The 20,295-nt window shown below is 40.9% G+C and overlaps 1 protein-coding gene across 7 annotated transcripts in view; it reads left to right on the top strand.

Moving 5' to 3' along the window:
- The first annotated feature begins 1,392 nt into the window (after window positions 1-1,392).
- The window catches only part of MTMR3 (myotubularin related protein 3), a 135,864-nt gene continuing 116,961 nt past the window's right edge, over window positions 1,393-20,295 (top strand). For 4 of the 7 annotated variants that reach the window (XM_060118096.1, XM_060118098.1, XM_060118099.1 and 1 more), the window contains exon 1: window positions 1,393-1,606. The gene's annotated coding sequence lies outside the window, so the exon portion shown is untranslated. Of the gene's footprint in view, window positions 1,607-1,896; window positions 1,966-20,295 lie in introns of those variants that run through there. The other 3 variants (XM_060118100.1, XM_060118102.1, XM_060118097.1) reach the window with 2 other exon arrangements.

The following is a 20,295-nucleotide window of genomic DNA, read 5'->3' on the forward strand; positions in this document are numbered from 1 at the left end:
GAGTTGGCAGTACAGCCTGGTGGGTGAGAGCATAGTTTTTGTTGTCAGTTGGGTTTGGGTTTGACATATATATATTTTAATAAATTTATTTATTTATTTATTGGCTGCGTTGGGTCACTGTTGCTGCATGTGGGCTTTTCTCTGGTTGCAGCGAGCCGGGGGTGGGGGGCGCTACTCTTCTTTGCAGTGTACGGGCTTCTCTTGTTGCCGAGCACAGGCTCTAGGGTGTGGGCTCCAGTAGTTGTGCACGGGCTTAGTTGCTCTGCGGCATGTGGGATCTTCCTGGACCAGGGATCCAACCCATGTCCCCTGCATTGGCAGGTGGATTCTTAACCACTGCGCCACCAGTGAAGGCCCTGGGTTTGATTTTTAAAAAACTTTTAGTGCAGCTTATCCTGGGCTGCAGTTTCTTCATCTGTAAAATGGTGATAATAACAGTATCTACTTATTCAAGCTGTGAAGATTCAATTAGATGAGTTGTATAAATATTAGCTATTAGTTAATCAAGGAATTTCCCACTGCTTGTCATGAGCAGTTCTAGATGCTGGGGGTAAAGTGATGAACCAAACAAAGAAGATCTTTATCTTCAAGTAGCTTTTACTTCAGAATGGGATAAAAAGACAACAAACACGAAAAACAGGTAAATAATTGCACAGAGTACCGTGGAAAAAACAGTACAACAAATGCAAGGATAGATTTCATTTGACTGGTTCTCGCAGCCATTTTCCAGAAAAGTCAAAGGAATAACGTTAAAACGTAACTCTGATGAGGTGAATATGTTAGGGCCTGAGGTTAATTCAGTCCTGGTGTGTAGAATTCTTCTACAGGCTATTGAGTGTGGGTTACAAGTTTATTTTTTGCTTGTTTGAAAACTCACTTCTTCCAGCTGTGCTTTGGTGCAAGCGGTCTGAAATTGTATCGAGTAGAACCTTGAGCACACTATACTTAACTTGCATTACATTAAATTAGTTTTATCCTCAGCACAATTACAGGTGAAAGATACTACTATTGTTCCAGCGTTGTCTTGCCCAGGGCTATAGAGCTAGGAAAATATGCCTCCCAAAAATCTGTGGGACCACCTTTGGTTTTCTTCTTCGCCCATTACCCACCCTTTTCTCTTTCCTTCTCCAGCTGCTCTTCCCAGCGAGCCCCTCGCTCGCCCCCTCGCTCGCCCCCTCGCTCGCCCCCTCGCTCGCCCCCTCGCTCGCCCCCTCGCTCGCCCCCTCGCTCGCCCCCTCGCTCGCCCCCTCGGGCGCTCGGCTGATCAGCAACCCCGCTCACCCCGGGGGCGTGGTAATCAGCCCAGACCGCGCCCCCTCCGCCGCGATGGCCCGCCCTCTTTTCCCCTGACCGCCGGCTGAGAGGCCGAGCGTGCGCGCGCGCCCCCGCTCGCGGCCCGGCTCTGTCTCGGGAGCGTGCTCTGTGTGGCCGCCGCCGCCATGTTGTTGTGGTTGTGAGAAGGCGGCGGCAGCGGCGGTGGCGGAGGAGCAGCCGGTCGAGACGCTCCAGCGGCCCAGGCCCTGCCCCCCGCCGGCCCTGGCTGGGAGCCTTGTGGGGTGGCGGAGGAGGCCGTGCCGTGACGGGCCTCGCCATGTCCTGCCGCCCGGTAAGGAAGGCCCCCCCTCCCGCCCCGTCTCCTCTGGGGGTGAGGAGGAGCTGGAGGAGGGGCGGGCCTCGGCCCGGGCGCGGCGGCTGTCACCCTCTGAGGAGGCGGCGGTGGCCCGCGGGGGTCTGGGGACGGCGTGCGTGGCCCCGGGAGGGTGGCGCGGGCGGCGGCCGCGGCCGCCAGAGGGAGGCGCGGGGAACGGGAGCTCAGCGGCCCGGCGCGGCCCGGACCCTCGGCGCGGAGGAGGCGGGGTCCAACCCGGGCTGCCTTCCCGAACTTGGTGGGGAAGGGCCCACGGGGCTAGGGGTGTGAGGCGCTACCTCGCAGCGTCCGGGGAAATGTCCGCGGACCCCCGGGAGGTGAGTGTGCGCCCCTCGCCCCGACTGGGTCTGTGGGGGTCCTCCATGGCGAGAGGCCGGAGGTCGGGGGCCACGGAACCCCCGGGGCGAGCGGAGAGGGCCCGGGACTTGTGGGAAGGAGGAGTGGCCGCCTTACTGTGCAGCAGGGCATCACCCTGACCTGGTAGTGCTTGGGTGGGAAAGATGGTTCGGAGGCGGTTGAGAGAGCTCAGCAACACTGGTCAAACAGCTCCACGAAAGATTGCAGAGTAATTTCTCAGATGAAAATCGTGCCACTAAATGTATTGAATCCTGCTGCTTAGGACCCCTAAGATAATATTGTTGGTTGTACTTTGGGCTGGAAAACTTCCTTCAAAATAGTGGGGTAAATTTTATGGCCGTTTTAATAAACTCCTCGGCGGTCTGATAGTCTCACCTGTGAGTTTTGCACATTAGCTACTGTTGAGTAATGATGGTCAGGTGTCGTCTCCAGACTGCGGCCTAAATTCTTAACCGTTTTAGTATCTTGACATACACTGTGTTATCTGACAGTATCTATTTTTTTCACAACGAGGGAAAAAAAGTTGGCATGCCCTTCCAGTTGAGCTTCACCTTCATTTCTCATAATGTCGACAACAGTGCCATCGAGGCCTGGGTTGAATTAGATGAGATGTTTTTTTTTAATGTAATGTAGTCGTGACTTGTACATGAAGAGGTGTTGGGGACCTTCCCTTTTCAGATCCAAGGCTGTTTCAGTAGGGCAAGAGACAGGACGCGTGTTGCTTTTTGCTCGGAGTCCAACTAAGGTAAGGTGTGTTTGGTGGCAAGCAGAAAGTCGTCTTTTCCAAGGCCTGTGACTTGGGTGGGTAGAAGAGCTTAGAGAATGACACTGTTTTGAGTAAACCCAGTACAGTATGTGTCATTTAACTAAGTTTGGAGGGTTCTAGAATTTTAGATTTGCTCCCTATAAAGGCTTCTTTCAGCTGTAATTACTTTCCTCATTTTCAGGTGGCCCTGAGCTGTTTGAGTGACCGGCACACTGGTGCAGCCCCACCTGTAGTTAGTTAATGGCAAGCCATAGGAGAACCGAGGTTTTCCCAGCTTGTAGGCCAGGTTTTTTTAGTTCAGTCCTTACCTAATTAAATACCAGTTGTCGGAAATAATATGGGCTGCCTGAGATGCTGATTCCTGGGCCTCACGCAGGACCTGGTGAATTAAAATCTCTGAGGGTGGGGCCTAGGAATCCATCCTTACAAAACTCCCTGAATGATTCTGGTCAGCCAGATTTGTGAACTTGTGCTTTAGATCACTTTTGGTATTCCAAAAGATTTCCACTAATTACGACTCATGAGAGTGTTTTTAATTGTTTATACAATTTCGGAGGTATGGAGGAGGGGGAAGCCTGAGAGACAAAACTGAAAAATGAGCATCTCTTAAAATATAATGGATTTATGTAGGGGAAACAGATTTGTTGCCAAAAATTATTTGTGCAGGTTCTGAGGAACACACTTGATAAAATTAGAGGCTGCTTGACTGGAGGTATATCCAGAGATACAATGAGGAATCCAGAGGAAACAAGCAGAGAGGGAGAGGCAGTAAGTCTGCTTCTGGCCCACAAAGAGCTCCACTGAAGGTGCTTCCCAGCATCATGATTGCTCCTACACCATCTGATTCAGTTTCTAGTAAAGTGTGGGTAGGGCAGGTGAATTAGCAGTCATTTGAGACAAGGGTTGTGAACCAGGCAGGTTTACTGTGGACTGTGAAAAGTTGTTGAAATATGCCTGAGGCCCTGAGGACTGGTAAAGTCAGTTTTAAAATCTGTTGCAGTTTTGGTTAACACCTTCTGTGGTAAAGTGGAGTGCTGAGTTACCAAAGGAAGTAGTCATATTGCAGAGGGGGTGTGGTGAGGTTTGTTATAAGTTTGGAAGAGTTGGAAGAAAGTGTTACAGTTGTATAGAGCAGTGAAGGAGTTTGCTAAATATCCTGTTAAATCATAGTGTAGTATTGTTAGAGAAGTACACCTAGTTGTCCACTACAAGAGCCAGAGGCCATGTTTGTTTTGTTCCTTGGTGTCTCCAGTAGCTAGCATAGTTACCAGCATATACTGTGCTCTCAGATATTTGTCGAGTAAATGAATAGTATTGAGATGGGAAAAAGAACAGTTTTGGTGGTTGATAACAACGTTTGTTATTAAAAGTTACTTGATCATTTGCATTGGATTAAAGAGTCAGTTTTTTAGTCCTTGTGGTTTGGAACTTTGAGATCCCATCAAGAGATTCTGTTTTCTAAAGACTGCCATTGCACACTATCCTGTTCTCTAGTTTTGGGGTCTTAAATGTGCCTTAATTTTTGTGTGTGTATGTGTTTCTTAATTTTTTTAGGTATTGGTGTTTTTAAGCACATTTTAGATGCAGAGCTATTTAGAATAATGGGAAGCTGTAGATTGGCAGAGATTGTGTCATTAATTTGACTCTGTGACTGCTGTTGGGAATGTCACTTCTCTGGACCTCAGTTTTCTTATCAATCTACAATTAAAGGCCTGTACTTGTTGACCTCAAGTAGTTTCTCCAGCCTGAATTTGGAAATCTTTAATAATTTGTAATTGTTACTTAGTATTAATCTCATATAGGTAGATGAACCTTTTAATAAAAAAAAAACTGAAAAAAGAACATTCTGTTTTGAATTCTGCTTTTGACTTATGGATTTTAGACATTGTCCAAAAGTGCTCTGGAAATTGAGTGCATGTTGTAAGTATTATGCAGAAACAACATGCTTATGCTGTTGTAATTAACTTAGTGTTGAAATCAAAATGGATTTCACATAGGGAACTTCAAAATTTAGTGTGAAGCCACAAGATTAAGACTGGTTCGGGGGAAGTTTGTGTAATTTATGTGGTCAGCTGTTCCTTACAGACCACCCAGCTGTGTAATTTTCTGTGGTGAATTTATATGTAATTTTATAATCAGTGAAACTTAAGACAAAGCATGAGATTAAATATGTATCCAATTGAACTAGGATTCCCAATAATTTTAGAGGCTACCAAAATTGTTAATATTCATTGTTATTTTTAATTTTAATTTCATGCTTGTGTCTTCACTTTTGCGCCTAGAACCTTAACATACCTTTTAAATTCATATTTGTATCAGATGTTCAAACTGAAAACTATTGTAGCATGGCATTGGATTCAAGCCTGGGTTGTGCTTCTCATTAGCTGTATTGTTTCTGGCAAACCACATAACCCTTCTGAGCTTCAGTTCCTTCATTAGTAAAAGGAAGAAGAGCAACTTCTCTATTTATATCAGCCTGTCAGTGAGGATCAAATGGAGTGGTGTATATGAAAAGCAATCTAAAAATGTAAGGGATAATAATGGAGTCATATTGTATTAGAATCCTGTTTTCCTGGAAGAGTTGGCTTGTGGAGCAGTGGTAAAATCTGGTATCTGCTGTCAAGTGCAGAATTTACTAATATCACTGGTAAAGCAACAACAAAATGTCTGTACTCTGCCTGGAGAAACCTTTTAGCAAGCACTTGTACCAGTCTGCCAATAGGAATGGTCACAGTGTTTCGAGAAACTTCAGAGGGATCTGGGAGTCTTACATTTGTGCCCAGGTTTGCACTTGGAGTAGACTTGCTAGATTTCACACATTTTGCTATGTTAGAATGGTGGTAGAAAGTGGAAGGGTCAAGGAGTTTAGTACATTCTGTGTAAAGTTTTAGGGCTGTGTTTTCTAAATGGCAGGTGGCAATGTCATAGGGTAGTGAAATCAATGTGGTGATTTCTAAAAAATAGAAAATATCAGCACATCAAAAATGGAAAAAAAATTATTGATTTGGGAAACTTTTGTTGTTTTATACGTTTATATATGTGTATTGAGTTGCAACATAAAATGTATTTTTTCTTTTTTTTTTTTCTTTTCTGCACCGCGTGTCTTGCGGGATTTTGCTTCCCCAACCAGGGATCAAACCTGTGCTCCCTGCAGTGGAAGCATGGAGCCCTAACCACTGTACTGCCAGGGAATTCTCTTGTTTGGACTTTTAAAATACATGTGCTATTGTTTCCTTAGGCTAAATTCCTAAAAGTGGGCTTACCTGGCAAAGGGTTTTTTTTTTTTTTATTAATTTTTGGCTGCGTTGGGTCTTCATTGCTGCACCCGGGCTTCCTCTAGTTGTGGCGAGCGGGGGCTACTCTTCATTGCGGAGTGCGGGCTTCTCACTGCAGTGGCTTCTCTTGTTGTGGAGCACAGGCTCTAGGCGCACGGGCTTCAGTAGTTGTGACATGCGGGCTCAGTAGTTGTGGCCTGCAGTCTCTAGAGCGCAGGCTCAGTAGTTGTGGTGCACGGGCTTAGTTGCTCTGCGGCATGTGGGATCTTCCTGGACCAGGGCTTGAACCCGTGTCTCCTGCATTGGCAGGCGGATTCTTAACCACTGAGCCACCAGGGAAGCCCCGGGTTTTGTTTTTTAAATTGGAGTATACTCAGGACGCCCTCTAGATAGGATACTATTTTAAAGTCTCAGCAAGAGATTATCAGTGTCCAATTCCATGTATTCTTTTTTTTTTTATTGGGGTAAAATTGCTTTACAATATTGTGTTAGTTTCTGCTGTACAATGAAGTGAATCAGCTATATGTATGCATATATCCCTTCCTCTTGGACCTCCCTTCCACCCACCCATCCCACCCATTTAGGTTAACACAGAGCACTGAGCTGAGCTCCCTGTGCAATTCCATATATTCTTGGTAGTGATTTACTACCTTTTAGCTTGTTGGTGGGAGTTTAAAATAGTTTGGGAATAGTTTTCCTTTGTTCTTTTTTCAGCATCAGATCTTAGCCTCTACAGCTTAACTGTGGAAGGGGCAGGTAAAAATGAAAGTGCAGTGATAGGGACTACTTTAGACCAGTGGTCTCTAAACTTTTTGATTGCTCATCCCAACAGTAAAAAAATTTTGAGCATTAATGTTCAATCCTTAAGTATTTAATTTACAAATAATATGTTTAGTAACTGGTTATTGTGTACCTTATAAAATATAAACAAAAAAATTAACAAGGATGAGAACTAAAAATACCTTATAAAATATAAACAAAAAAATTAACAAGGATGAGAATTAAAAATAAAGTTCAAATACCTTTCTTGTTTACCCCAGTGGAGCATCTTGGGTACTCCTTGAAGTGTACTATACTCTACTTTGGACATAACTGCTTTTGACGCTTAAGATTTAATGTTGGGCTTTTATGGTTGACTGTTTTTGGGCCTTTCCACTAACTGTGCAGATGGTCCAGCCTAGTTGGATTATGATAGTCTTTAAAGTGTCCCATGCTGTTCAGAGTCACATCCGCAATAAGTGCAAACATAAACCTTGCTTATAAAGCATCAGTTTGATACCTTTTGTCATTGTTGACGTGGCTGAATTTGAAAAGGGCAAATCAGGATAGGAAACAATCTAAATAATTAGTCTACTTCTCTTAGATATGAAGAACTGATATTGTGTAGAGTATATTTTTTAAAGTCTGTGCTTTATGGAAAGCAGTTTGGTTGTAACATTTTTGTTTTCTAAGAGCTTACGTCTTGGAGACTGAAAAAATTGCTCCGTACTTGCTTTCCTTTGCTTGCAAAATACCACAATTAACCTTTCACTCTAACTCCATTTGGAAGAGCCTGAGTCAATAACTTTTAAAAAATGATTTCTTGGGTTGAAGCTTTTCCTGATGAATCTTAGATTAAAAGGTAACTTTTTCCCTTAAGTTTGAATAAGTTACTTTTGATTTGCCCCTTTCCTCCCCCCTGTAAGTTACAAAATCAGGAAAATGGTGTTTTTTGCACTACAAAAATGAGTCTCCCTCTCACTTCCCATCATGGGGAACTTAATTTCAGTTATTTTATATGGGTCGATATCAGAGAAAGATAATATTGAAATCTTAGAGATTGTGAAAAGAGCAACCTGAGTGATTATTTTTTGCTAGTTAAAAGAAATTTTTTTTGCCAGTTAAAAGATAATTTATATTGAAGGGGATTGCTATATACAGTATTTTGGGAAAAGGGCCAGGTATCCCTTCTTACCTTAGGTAGCATGATTTATAAGGTGCTGTCACATACATCTTCTTGGATCCTCATAAGGATTTGAAAGCATCATTTAATCAGGGATGTTGTGACTCCTTTGAGGCCACATGCGTAGTATTTGACATCATATTTAAAGAGGTAGACTGTAATCCCTGCAGAAGTAGGTACTGATGGCTATTCTCCTTCACTCATCAGCACTTTATATACTGCCTGGTACAAAGTAAGCTATCAATATTTATGGACTGTTTGAACTCGTACATATATATTTACATGTGTAAATAAGTTATAGCATTGTAAAACCAATACGTCATTTTCTGTAGTTAGATTTTTCGTTCATCTGATGTGCACAGAAAATGTTTTTGTGGGAGAGGTCATTAATTTTACATCAGCCTTTCAGATATCCTCTTACTTTCTCTTAAGGATAGATTCATGGTGACAAAAAAATTAGTCTTGATGTAAGTCTTTTCACCGTGTGTGTCCCTCCTACTGGCAAGACTGTGTGTGTGTGTGTATGTATGTGTATATTTATTTATATAGTAGCTTGCTATTTTTTTTTTAATTAATTAATTCTTTATTTATGGCTGTGTTGGGTCTTCGTTTCTGTGCGAGGGCTTTCTCCAGTTGTGGCAAGCGGGGGCCACTCCTCATCACGGTGCGCGGGCCTCTCACTATTGCGGCCTCTCTTGCTGCGGAGCACAGCTTCAGTAGTTGTGGCTCACTGGCCCAGTCGCTCCGCGGCATGTGGGATCTTCCCAGACCAGGGCTCGAACCCGTGTCCCCTGCATTGGCAGGCAGATTCTCAACCACTGGGCCACCAGGGAAGCCCAGTAGCTTGCTATTTAAAAAGGAAACATACTCATTAGTTAGTCTTTGGGTATATAGTGGTTCTTGAAACATGGACTTCATGGTTTGCCATAGGGTGAATGAAAAGGAGCAAGTATGATTTCTCTCACTTGTCTTATTCTCTCCAGTTCCCTGTACATGTGGTTTTGGTTTACTCTGAAAACACTGAAAAAAAAAAGTTAGTCTTCTGAAGAAGCTAGTATTTTATTTCCCCTTTGGTCTGCTGAACTTAAAATCATGTTTAGTAAGTGAACTAATATACTTTTATACCTAAGAGAGACCCTGTAAAGAGAAGAATGGAGGGCCTCCCTGGTGGCGCAAGTGGTTGAGAGTCCGCCTGCCGATGCAGGGGATACGGGTTCGTGCCCCGGTCTGGGAGGATCCCATATGCCGCGGAGCGGCTGGGCCCGTGAGCCATGGCCGCTGAGCCTGCGCGTCCGGAGCCTGCGCGTCCGGAGCCTGTGCTCCGCAACGGGGGAGGCCACAACAGTGAGAGGCCCGCATACCGCAAAAAAAAAAAAAAAAAAGAGAAGAATGGAAATATGAATAGTGATTAATTTCTGGCTGGGATAGTGACCATTTTCTGCTTCATATTCTTCTGTAGTTTCCCAATTTTCTGTAATGAACATGTATTACTCTTATAATTAGGAAAAAGCTGCTATTTTAAAGTACATTTTAATATCCTTAGTTTTCTTTTTTTTGGGCTGTGTTGGGTCTTCGTTGCTGCGTGCAGGCTTTCTCTAGTTGCGGCGAGAGGGGGCTACTCTTCATTGCAGTGCGTGGGCTTCTCATTGCGCTGGCTTCTCTTGTTGCGGAGCATGATCTCTAGAGTGCACGGGCTTCAGTAGTTGTGGCTTGTGGGCTCTAGAGCTCAGGCTCAGTAGTTGTGGTGCACAGGCATAGTTGCTCTGTGGCATGTGGGATCTTCCCAGACCAGGGATCGAACTTGTGTTCCCTGCATTGGCAGGTGGATTCTTAACCACTGCACTACCAGGGAAGTCCCCGTCCTTTTCATTGACTGGCTTATGAAGGTTTAAGTCATAGTCACCATTGAGAAAGTGGGTTGTGGTCTTCCCTGGTGGTCCAGTGGTTAAGATTCTGCACTTGCACTGCAGGGGTGTGGGTTCGCTCCCTGGTTGGGGAAGTTCTGCATGCTGTGGGGTGTGGCCAAAAAAAAAAAAAAAATAGAGGAAGGAAGTGGTTCCTTAACCGACTCCAGTTCCTAAGCAGAGCGGCAGCTGTAGGAAGTGGTATGGGAAAATGGGGCAGGCAAGCTGATTTGAACTTTCTTATTGTAATTTTCACTGTGACTGAAGCAGTCTGGGCTTTGGTCACAGTTAAACACAAGACCTCCATCTAATTTTTCTCTTCCTAATGAGCTGTTTGAGAATTATGAAACTTAAAAAGAAAAGTCAGATTCTATGAACTGTGAACACAGGACTTGGCCTGAATTCCCAGTTTGCTTGCTGATATGCCATGTGGACTTGCCATGTGGAGCAAGAACTGTAGCTGTGTATGTGTGTGTGTTTAAAAATATCAAGTGGATGGAGAACAGTATGGAGATTCCTTAAAAAACTAAAAATAGAACTACCATACAACCCAGCAATCCCACTACTGGGCATATACCCTGAGAAAACCATAATTCAAAAAGAGTCATGTACCACAGTGTTCATTGCAGCTCTATTTACAATAGCCAGGACATGGAAGCAACCTAAATGTCCAATGATAGATGAATGGGTAAAGAAGATGTGGCACATATATACAATGGAATATTACTCAGCCATAAAAAGAAACGAAATTGAGTTATTTGTAGTGAGGTGGGTGGACCTAGAGTCTGTCATACAGAGTGAAGTAAGTCAGAAAGAGAAAAACAAATACTGTATGCTAACACATATATATGGAATCTAAAAAAAAAAGGTGATGAAGAACCTAGGGGCAGGACAGGAGTAAAGACACAGACGTAGAGAATGGACTTGAGGACACGGTGGGGGGGAGGGTAAGCTGGGACGAAGTGAGAGAGTGGCATGGGCTTATATATACTACCAAATGTAAAATAGATAGCCAGTGGGCAGCAGCCGCATAGCACAGGGAGATCAGCTCAGTGCTTTGTGATCACCTAGAGGGTGGGATAGGGAGGGTGGGAGGGAGGGAGAACGAAAGAGGGAAGAGATAGGGGGATGTATGTATGTATAGCTGATTCACTTTGTTATAAAGCAGAAACTAACCATTGTAAAGCAATTATACTCCAACAAAGATGTTAAAAAAAATCAAGTGAGACTATAGCAACTCAGATGTGATACTGATTTTGTATAGGTAATTTGAACTGGAATATGCTTAGATAAATGACTTATTTTGACAGTCTCATTGGGGTTTTGGTGTTAATGTACAGCTGGGAGTTGAGCCACTGTACGTTTATTTACTCATTCATCTGTTGATATTTTAGGAACGTCTATGTAATACATCCTTTAGAGTTTAAGTGATAGAGTTTAGGTAGAGCCTGGGCTTTTGCTGTTTATTGCATGTTATAGTGACTTAAATGCTTGTGTAAATAGATGATATTCAGAATGTTAGATTTCTGGGGTAGAACTTTTTTTAACTATTTGCCCTTACTTTATTATTTTAAAGAATAAGCTTAAAGTTGAAGAATGATCAAGGTAATAAAGGTAGGTGCTAATATAAATTTATAGAGGTTTTTAGTTTAAAATTTTATAATACAGATATATAGGCTTGTCAAAAAATAAAATACCCTGTAGAAGTCGATAAAGGCCATATTCCTCTGTTCCCAAATTCCACAATCTTCGCTTTCTTTTTTTAAAAGTAAAATTTAAATATTTCAAAATTTAGAAAAAATGGAGAATAATTTAATAATCACCATGTACCTAATTTAAAAGATGTTGATTTAGATTTAATAGATGTTGACATCTTGTAAGATTTGCCTGAAAGGTGTATTTATATTTGTTTTTAAAAATCAAAATATATAGTTGGAGTCCCTTTTGCATTAATCTTAGATCCTGTTTCCATTATCCAGAGGTGGTTTTACTCTCTTAGCCCATGCTCTTTTATTCTTCCAACAAATGTCTCTGTGTATTTAACATGTAGTATTATGGTGTTTCAAATGTATGTGGTACCTTAGTGTATATATTCTATTTGGAAAGCTTGAAATTTATCTGTGTTGATGTATGTATATTTGCTTCACTTAAAAGCTATTAGCTTAATAGCTATTCAGTTGTATGAATAGAATGCAATTTTAGTCCCCTATTAATAGTTGTTTTCAGTTAATATATAAATCTTAAAGTTTCCCTTTAATAGGATCAAACTGTACGTGCTTATCTACAATTTGTTTTTTTCTCAGTAATGTACTACGGACATCTTACTGTATCACAAAATACAGATTTACCTCATTTTTAAGGACTGTAGTTTTTAAAAACTTTTTATAGTCACGCTACAATTATTTATCCAGTCCTTTACTGATGGACATCTAGGGATTTTTTTTGGGCATTTTTTTATCTTATTACAAAAAGTGCTGTCTCTCATGGATATTCTAGCACTTTATACTTTTGAACAACGGTAGGATAATTTCCACAGAAATAATTCTGCAGAGTAAATTTTGGGGGAATAGAATTGCATGCAATAAATATTGATGCTTTTATATTAAATCTAAACCAATACGTGTATTTGTAACTTTTTTATTCCTGGTCTGTTCACTTAGGTCTGTTCAAAATGGGTGCTATGTAAGAGGCGCTGAGATGGATAGCTTTGTAATATAAAGCAGCTAACATGTTAAAATTGCATAGTAGAAACTAGGAGGAGTCCCAGCTTTATATAGGTGAGGCACATAGAGCTGAGTTCGGGGAATAGTTTTAGTTTTGCTAGCACAGAATAAAGGATTCAAAAATAAGTTTGTAAAGTGCTATAAATTAATCAAATCCTTAAATTACTTGAAATTTCTTTTACTTGCTGTACTGAGCCCTTTTAGGCTGAGATCAAAGGCAGTTTTGGTGAAGATGTGTTTGGTGGTAGTGTGCATAATTGGGAGCAGGCAGAGATTAGAAAGCAGTGAAGAATCTGTACTGTACTCAGAATTAGGTAATAAGGACCTGAATTAAGGTGGTGGCAAGGTGGTAATTTAGGTAGCTAGATTAAGGTAGAGGATTGTTGGTTGATACCCTAAAGGAAATACACAAATTTGAATGGGAGGTTAGTGGCAAGGATTCAGAGTTGGTGGGTTTTGGGTCTCAGAGAATAGTGATAGTATAGAAATGTGGAAGTGGGAGGGGGAGCTGGTTTTGGAAAAGGACTAAAATGAAACCCTTCACACGTTTAACATTGAGGCCAGGGTATACAAGTAAAAATATCCTGCAGGAGCTTGGAGATAGAGAACTTGAGGCAGGAAGAAAGTAGGCCTTATCTGGATGAGATCTTGAACCTAGAAGAGCCAGAGATTGAGGCTCACATTTAGGGGAGTGGGAGAAGATTGAATTTTAAGAAAACCTGTTAAAATTAGGTTAATGAGGCATAGTGGAGGCCAAGGAGAAGAGATTTCCAAACGAGTGATAATTAAATTTGAGTGAGATGGGAAACAATGGGATTTGGTGATCCATACTAGTCATCCGTCATTTTCTTAGGTTAATTTTAGCATAATAAGGGGTGAGGAGTGGGAGATGAAACAGCATGTATGGAACCTGTGTTGTTCAATAGAACTTTCTCTGATTCCTTCTGACATTCGATAACTGCTGTTCAGTACATATTGAGCCCTTGAAATTTGGCTAGTTTGACCAAGGAACTGTTGGGTTGGCCAAAAAGCCTTCGGTTTTTAAGTAAAAATAAAAGACATTTTTCATTTTCACTGAGAACTTTATTGAACAACATATTCACCCTACCTTCTGCCATTTTTCAGACAACTTCATAATTCCATCTTCCCAAAACTTTTAATCTTGAGCAAAGAACTGTTCCAGGTGCCTTTTACAGTCTTCTAAGGAATTGAAATTTTTTCCGTTAAGAGAATTTTAAAGAGACAGAAATAAATGGAAATCCAAAGGTGCGATGTCTGGTGAATACGGCGGATGAATCAGAATTTCCCAGCCAAGCTGTAACAGTTTTTGCCTGGTCACCAAAGAAACATGCAGTCTTGCGTTATCCTGATGGAAGATTGTGCATTTTCTGTTGACTAATTCTGGACGCTTTTCGTCGAGTGCTGCTTTCAGTTGGTCTAATTGGGAGAGCAGTACTTGTTGGAATTAATCGTTTGGTTTTCCAGAGGAGCTCGTAATAGAGGACTCCCTTCCAATCCCACCGTATACACAACATCACCTTCTTTGGATGAAGACCGGCCTTTGGTGCGGTTGGTGGTGGTTCATTTCACTTGCCACACGATCTCTTCCTTTCCACATTATTGTATGGTATCCACTTTGCATTGCCTGACACAATTTGTTTTGAAAACGGAATGTTTTCATCACATTTAAGTAGAGAATCGTATGTGGAAATATGGTCAAGAAGGTTTTTTTTGCTTAACTTGTGTGGAATCCAAACATCAAAGTGATTAAAATAACCAAGCTGCTGCAAATGATTTTCATCGCTTGATTTGGATATTTTGAATATGTCAGCTATCTCCCATGTGGTATAACGTTGGTCATTCTCAGTGTCTCGATTTGATCACTATCAACTTCAACTGGTCTACCCCACCATGGAACATTGCCCAGCGAGAAATCTCCACCACGAAACTTCTCAAACCACTTTTTTGTTTGTTTGTTTGTTTTGTTTTTGTTTTGCGGTACGTGGGCCTCTCACTGTTGTGGCCTCTCCCGTTGCGGAGCACAGGCTCCGGACGCGCAGGCCCAGCGGCCATGGCTCACGGGCCCAGCTGCTCTGCGGCATGTGGGATCCTCCCGGACCACGGCACGAACCCATGTCTCCTGCATTGGCAGGCGGACTCTCAACCACTGCGCCGCCAGGGAAGCCCTCAAACCACTTTTGACACATTTGATCAGTCACAGCACCTTCTCCATACACTGCACAAATCTTTTTTTGCGTTTCAGTTGCGTTTTTACCTTTCTTGAAATAATAAAGCATAATATGCTGAAAATATTGCTTTTTTCTTCCATCTTGAATATTAAAACAGCTACACAAAAATTCACCAATTTTGGGCCTCCCTGGTGGCGCAAGTGGTTGAGAGTCCGCCTGCCGATGCAGGGGATACGGGTTCGTGCCCCGGTCTGGGAGGATCCCATATGCCGCGGAGCGGCTGGGCCCGTGAGCCATGGCCGCTGGGCCTGCGCATCCGGAGCCTGTGCTCCGCAACGGGAGAGGCCACAGCAGTGAGAGGCCCGCGTACCGCAAAAAAAAAAAAAAAAAAAAAAAAAAAAAAAAAAAATTCACCAATTTTGATAAGTTTTTTTTTTTTAATAAATTTTCAGCTGCGTTGGGTCTTCGTTGCTGTGGCGGGCTTTCTCTAGTTGCGGTGAGCTGGGGCTACACTTTGTTGTGGTGTGCAGACTTCTCATTGCGGTGGCTTCTCTTGCTGCAGAGCACGGGCTCTAGGGTGCGTGGGCTTAGTTGCTCTGTGGCATGTGGGATCTTCCCGGACCAGGGATCGAACCCTTGTACCCTGCATTGGCAGGCGGATTCTTAACCATTGCGCCACCAGGGAAGTCCCAAGTTTTTTTTTTTAATGTGCCCTGATACGACAGGTGTCACAATACAGTCTAACAAAATTGTTTCGAATGAAGTTAAAGACAACTAAGTGCTACTAGAGCCATCCCAATAAATTAAAAATTTTTTATTTTAATTAATTTAAATTTAAATAGCCACATGTGGCTAATGGCTACCTGTTGGACGGCACAGATTATGGACTCTTAAAATGAAACAGTGATGTAGATTAGCAGGAGGAGGAGATCTCAGGATAAAGTAGAAACATTTAGTTATTTAAAAATTTTGTTGCAGTGCTATCAAAATTGTGTTGGAATTACATATTTTAGTGCAAACCAGATTTTTGCATTTTTGTGTTCAGTGTTGGCTATAATTAATTGACAACTCTTTTCTATATAGAAGATCAAAATTAATTTTAAGAGAATTATGGTCTGAAATTTTTTCATGATGTCCCTTCCCTTTTTTTTCTTCTGTCTTGCTTTTTAAAGGTTATAATTCAAATTTTACTGATGAAAGAATATCTATTGAGACATTTGGATTTCTGTTTTCTCCCATTAAAAGTAACTGAAAATTTCTGTTTTAGAAATCTCATTGGGGAGAGAGGGAATACCAGCTATACTTTAAACAAATCAATATCTTAGATATTTTATGGCTTGAGAAATGGTTTGCTTTGAGAATGATTTATGGTTTAAATTTGAATATTTGATAATACATGAGAGAACCTTTCTTACTAGGCTTACCTAAATGCACTTTGCAAGAAGAAATATTAAGTGTAAATGGAAGAACCCATTCACAAACAGTGCTAATTATGTGATTCCATTTCTATAAAGTTAAAAAAAAAAACTGAAGTCAGAATAATGGTTATTTTTGGTAGTGAGCATAAGGGAGACTATAGGGTTTCTAATGTTCTGTATCTTGATCTGGGTGGTAATTTCATGGTTTTCTTTATGAGAATCATTGAGTTGTATACTTATATAAACTTTTTTGTATGTATGTAACACTTCAGTTTTAAAACTTTTACCGCCTCACAAAATTTTAATGAACATAATTAGCTGAGTTTGTCTTTCTTTAGCTTTTTAATTTTTCTGCTACTTCTGTTCACACGTGAATACACTTAATGATGAAACCTATTTTTTAAAATTACGATCGAAAACATGCAGAAGGGTGCATAAAAAATGTATAGCTTAATGAATTTTTAAAATGAGTATATTGGAGGCATGTCCCTGGTGGTCCAGTGGTTAAGACTCTGCTTCCACTGCAGGGGGCATGGGTTCGATCCCTGGTCTGGAAACCAAGATCCCGCATGCCTTGTGGCGCGGCCAAAAAAAAAAAAAAAACCAAACTACATTGGAGGGTTTTTTTGTTGTTGCTCATTTGTTTTTTGTTTTTGAGTATGTCGTACCTATGTCTATAAGAAGGGAAGGAGTTGATAGAGGGTGAGAATTTTTGAAGAGAACAAAGTTTTGAGGATTCCCAGAATACCAGATCTTTGCCTTGGCTCTTCCTTCACTTTACCATCTCCTTGGGCAAATCATTTAACTTAATTTGGGCCTCAGATTTTTCTATACAGTGGGGATCATACCTAACCTTCTTTGCAGGGTGACTGGTGCAATTCAAAATTATAGGAACATAGAATAATATTACTAGATAGCCCTTTACGCTTGAATTCAGGTCTCTGACCTTACAGAACAGAATTGTGATGCGAAAAGATAAAATGATTTGTACAAGGACACACAGCTGGTGATTATTAAGATTATTCATTTACATTGGCTTAAAAATTTCTGAGGCTTTTAAGTATGCTAGGCACTATTCTAAGCAATCTACATGTATTAAGTTGTTTAATTGTCTAGGATTATTCCCAGAGGTAGGTATAATTATTCCAATTTTACTGATGAGGAAATTGAGGCAAAATGGGGTTAAGTAACTTGCCCAGGTAGTTGTATTCTTTGCTATACTGCCTAGCCAAGTGAAAGCACTTAAGGATTTTAGGAAAATATTAAGATCTTTTAATAATGTTTTACAGATTTTGTGGAGTAAAATTTTGGTTTTTGAACCAAAATTAGGAAAAGGAACCTCATTTGTTGTGACTATCATGATTATGGAAAAGATTGATGTTAATACTTACTGTTTGGGTTTTATTCCGTCTTTGACAAAGCTCATTTTCTTCTTAAAATGACTAGGATGTAAACACTAGGTAGTTTTCTTTTAAAAATAGATTTGTTTTTTTAATCCTGAGTTAGTTTATTTCTACTTTACAAATACTGTTTAGATTTCTAGGCAAAATGTTAATGGAAGGGAGTTTTCAGACTTGGAGGCAGATCTAATAAGGTTTAGTGTTCCTGTATCGGTTGTTTCAGCAGCGTCTGGTTCTTGTTTTCAGGACAATAATACAGATTCTGTAAAAGTTTATTTTAGACTAAGGTATAATTTACATACAGTAAAACTCACCCTTTTTGAGTACAGTTCTGCAACTTTTGGAAACACATGATCAACACTGTAATCAAGATATAGAAGAGTTCCATCACCTCAAATTGTATTTGGCAACTACTGATCTGTATTGTCGCTATAGTTTTGTCTTTTCCAGAATTTCATATAAATGGAATCATGCAGTATGTAACCTTTTGAGACTGGCTGCTTTTATTTAACATAATGCACTTTGAGACATCCGTAGTTTGTGTATCAGGGATTACTTTTTATTGCCGAGTAGCATTCCATTGTATGGATGTACCACAGTTTGTATATTCATGTTCCAAGTTCATTTGGGTTGTCCAGTTTGTTTATTTATTTTTGGCTGCGTTGGGTGTTCGTTGCTGCACGTGGGCTTTCTCTAGTTGCAGGGAGCAGGGGCTACTCATTGTTGCAGTGCGCAGGCTTTTCATTGCGGTGGCTTCTTTTGTTGCGGAGCGTGGGCTCTAGGCCGTGGAGGCTTCAGTAGTTGTGGCTCGCAGGCTCTAGGGTGTAGGCTCAGTAGTTGTGGTGCACGGGCTTAGTTGCTCCGCGGCATGTGTGATCTTCATGGACCAGGTCTCGAACCCGTGTCCCCTGCATTGGCAGGGGGATTCTTAACCACTGTGCCACCAGGGAAGTTCCGGGTTGCCCACGTTTTGATAACTACAAATAAAGCTGCTATAAAAGTATTCACACACGTGTGTGTATGCCCATGTATGTGTTTTCTTACGGTTTAAAAAAATATATGGTGCCTAGAGCTTTTTAAACTTTATTATGGAACCTGAAAAAGCTTGTAATTTTCACAGAATTTTGTTAATTGCTTAGTAAACTTCACCCCCCAAAAATTTCACTGTGGAATGAGAATAATTTGTTATACAAATAATCTTACAGAGTAAACTGTAAATAATGAGAATTTTTTTAAATTAAGGAAGTAGGCACATGTACTTAGTGGATATACTTACTTACCAAACTCCTTAGTGCATAATGTCATATTTTGTTTTTAGTAGCTCTTGAATTGTGAATCTTTGACTTTCTTTTGTTCCTCTAGCTAGCAGAATGGTTATATAATTGGTTATGAAAAGTCTATAAATAAAACAGGTTTAGCACTACAGAGTTTCCGCAAGATGGCTGGAAGTATTAATATTGGTTGCCAGTTTCATGTAAACAAGTCATAAAACTTACAGTTTATGGTTGATTAGCTACTTGAATTAAATTATCCTCTTTTTTTTTTCCTGTGTAGTGAACTCTTTCTAGCAATATGAGGGCAAGAAAAAGAGGTGTAGGACCTTTTATCTTGGGAAAGAAATTGCAGGCAATTTTTGCAAGTTAATGTTTCAGGGTTCCGATTCTGACCCTGCAGAGGACTACAGAGACTGTAGGTGGTATATGACATCTTCGAGAATAGTATATGTGTGTTTCTTTTGATTAGTCTTAGAATTAGATTAGTTTAAGCCTTTTGGATACTGTGATGAGGTACTTGGTATACAGAGCTACAGAGCTTCTTTCAGCAATGTACATTTCTTCTGAGTTAAGATATTTAGAAAACTGAATGTTGTGTTTAGAACCAAGAGACATTACACTTCAAATATGAACATTTGGTTAAGGGGATATCTCACTTGTAGGCTATCATGTTTCTAGCTATTTCCCATGGAAATATCCATCTGGAGATGCCCACTCTTGACAGTAATGGGGATTGCAGATTAACAGTTTGTTTTCTGTATGTGGTTGTTTGCTAGCGGCAAGACTTAGGTTCTTTACTTTTCCTAAGACTACAGTATTGGTGATTCAAGTTGAGAATTCCAGGATAAGGTTGCCAAAATTAGAAATATGGAAGTATGGAGGTAGCAACCATGGGATCAGTATTACGAATAAAATTTTAATTAGCTGTATTAGTTGCACACTTAATTTTCACTGCTACCTAGTGAAGTAGGCAGGGCAGGCTGTACTGTTACTCTCACTTTACAGGTGAATAAATTGTGTTTCAAAGCTGTCAGAACTTGTCTGAGGTTGCACTGCTAGTGAATAGCTGAATTAGAACTTCAGTCCAGGTCTTCTAATAACAAGTTGGATGTTCTTTCCACTACTGCAGTTTAGTATGGTGAAGAGCTCAGGCTTGGGTTTGAATCTTGGTTTTACCACTAGGAGCCTGTGATCCTAGGCAAATTCCTTAACTTCTCCTTGCATCAGAATTCTCAGTTTTAAAATGGGGATAACAGTACTCTTGGGGCCTTTGTTAGGATTCGGCAAATGCTTACAACAGTAGGTAGCCAATAGTAAGCACTCCATATATGCCGGTTGTGGTCGTTGCTACTGTTACTACAGTGATAACACTGCTTCTTTCCCTGAAGGCATTATAACT

The sequence above is a fragment of the Mesoplodon densirostris genome, chromosome 15 (assembly GCF_025265405.1).
Source record: "Mesoplodon densirostris isolate mMesDen1 chromosome 15, mMesDen1 primary haplotype, whole genome shotgun sequence".
NCBI classification, from domain to species: domain Eukaryota; kingdom Metazoa; phylum Chordata; class Mammalia; order Artiodactyla; family Ziphiidae; genus Mesoplodon; species Mesoplodon densirostris.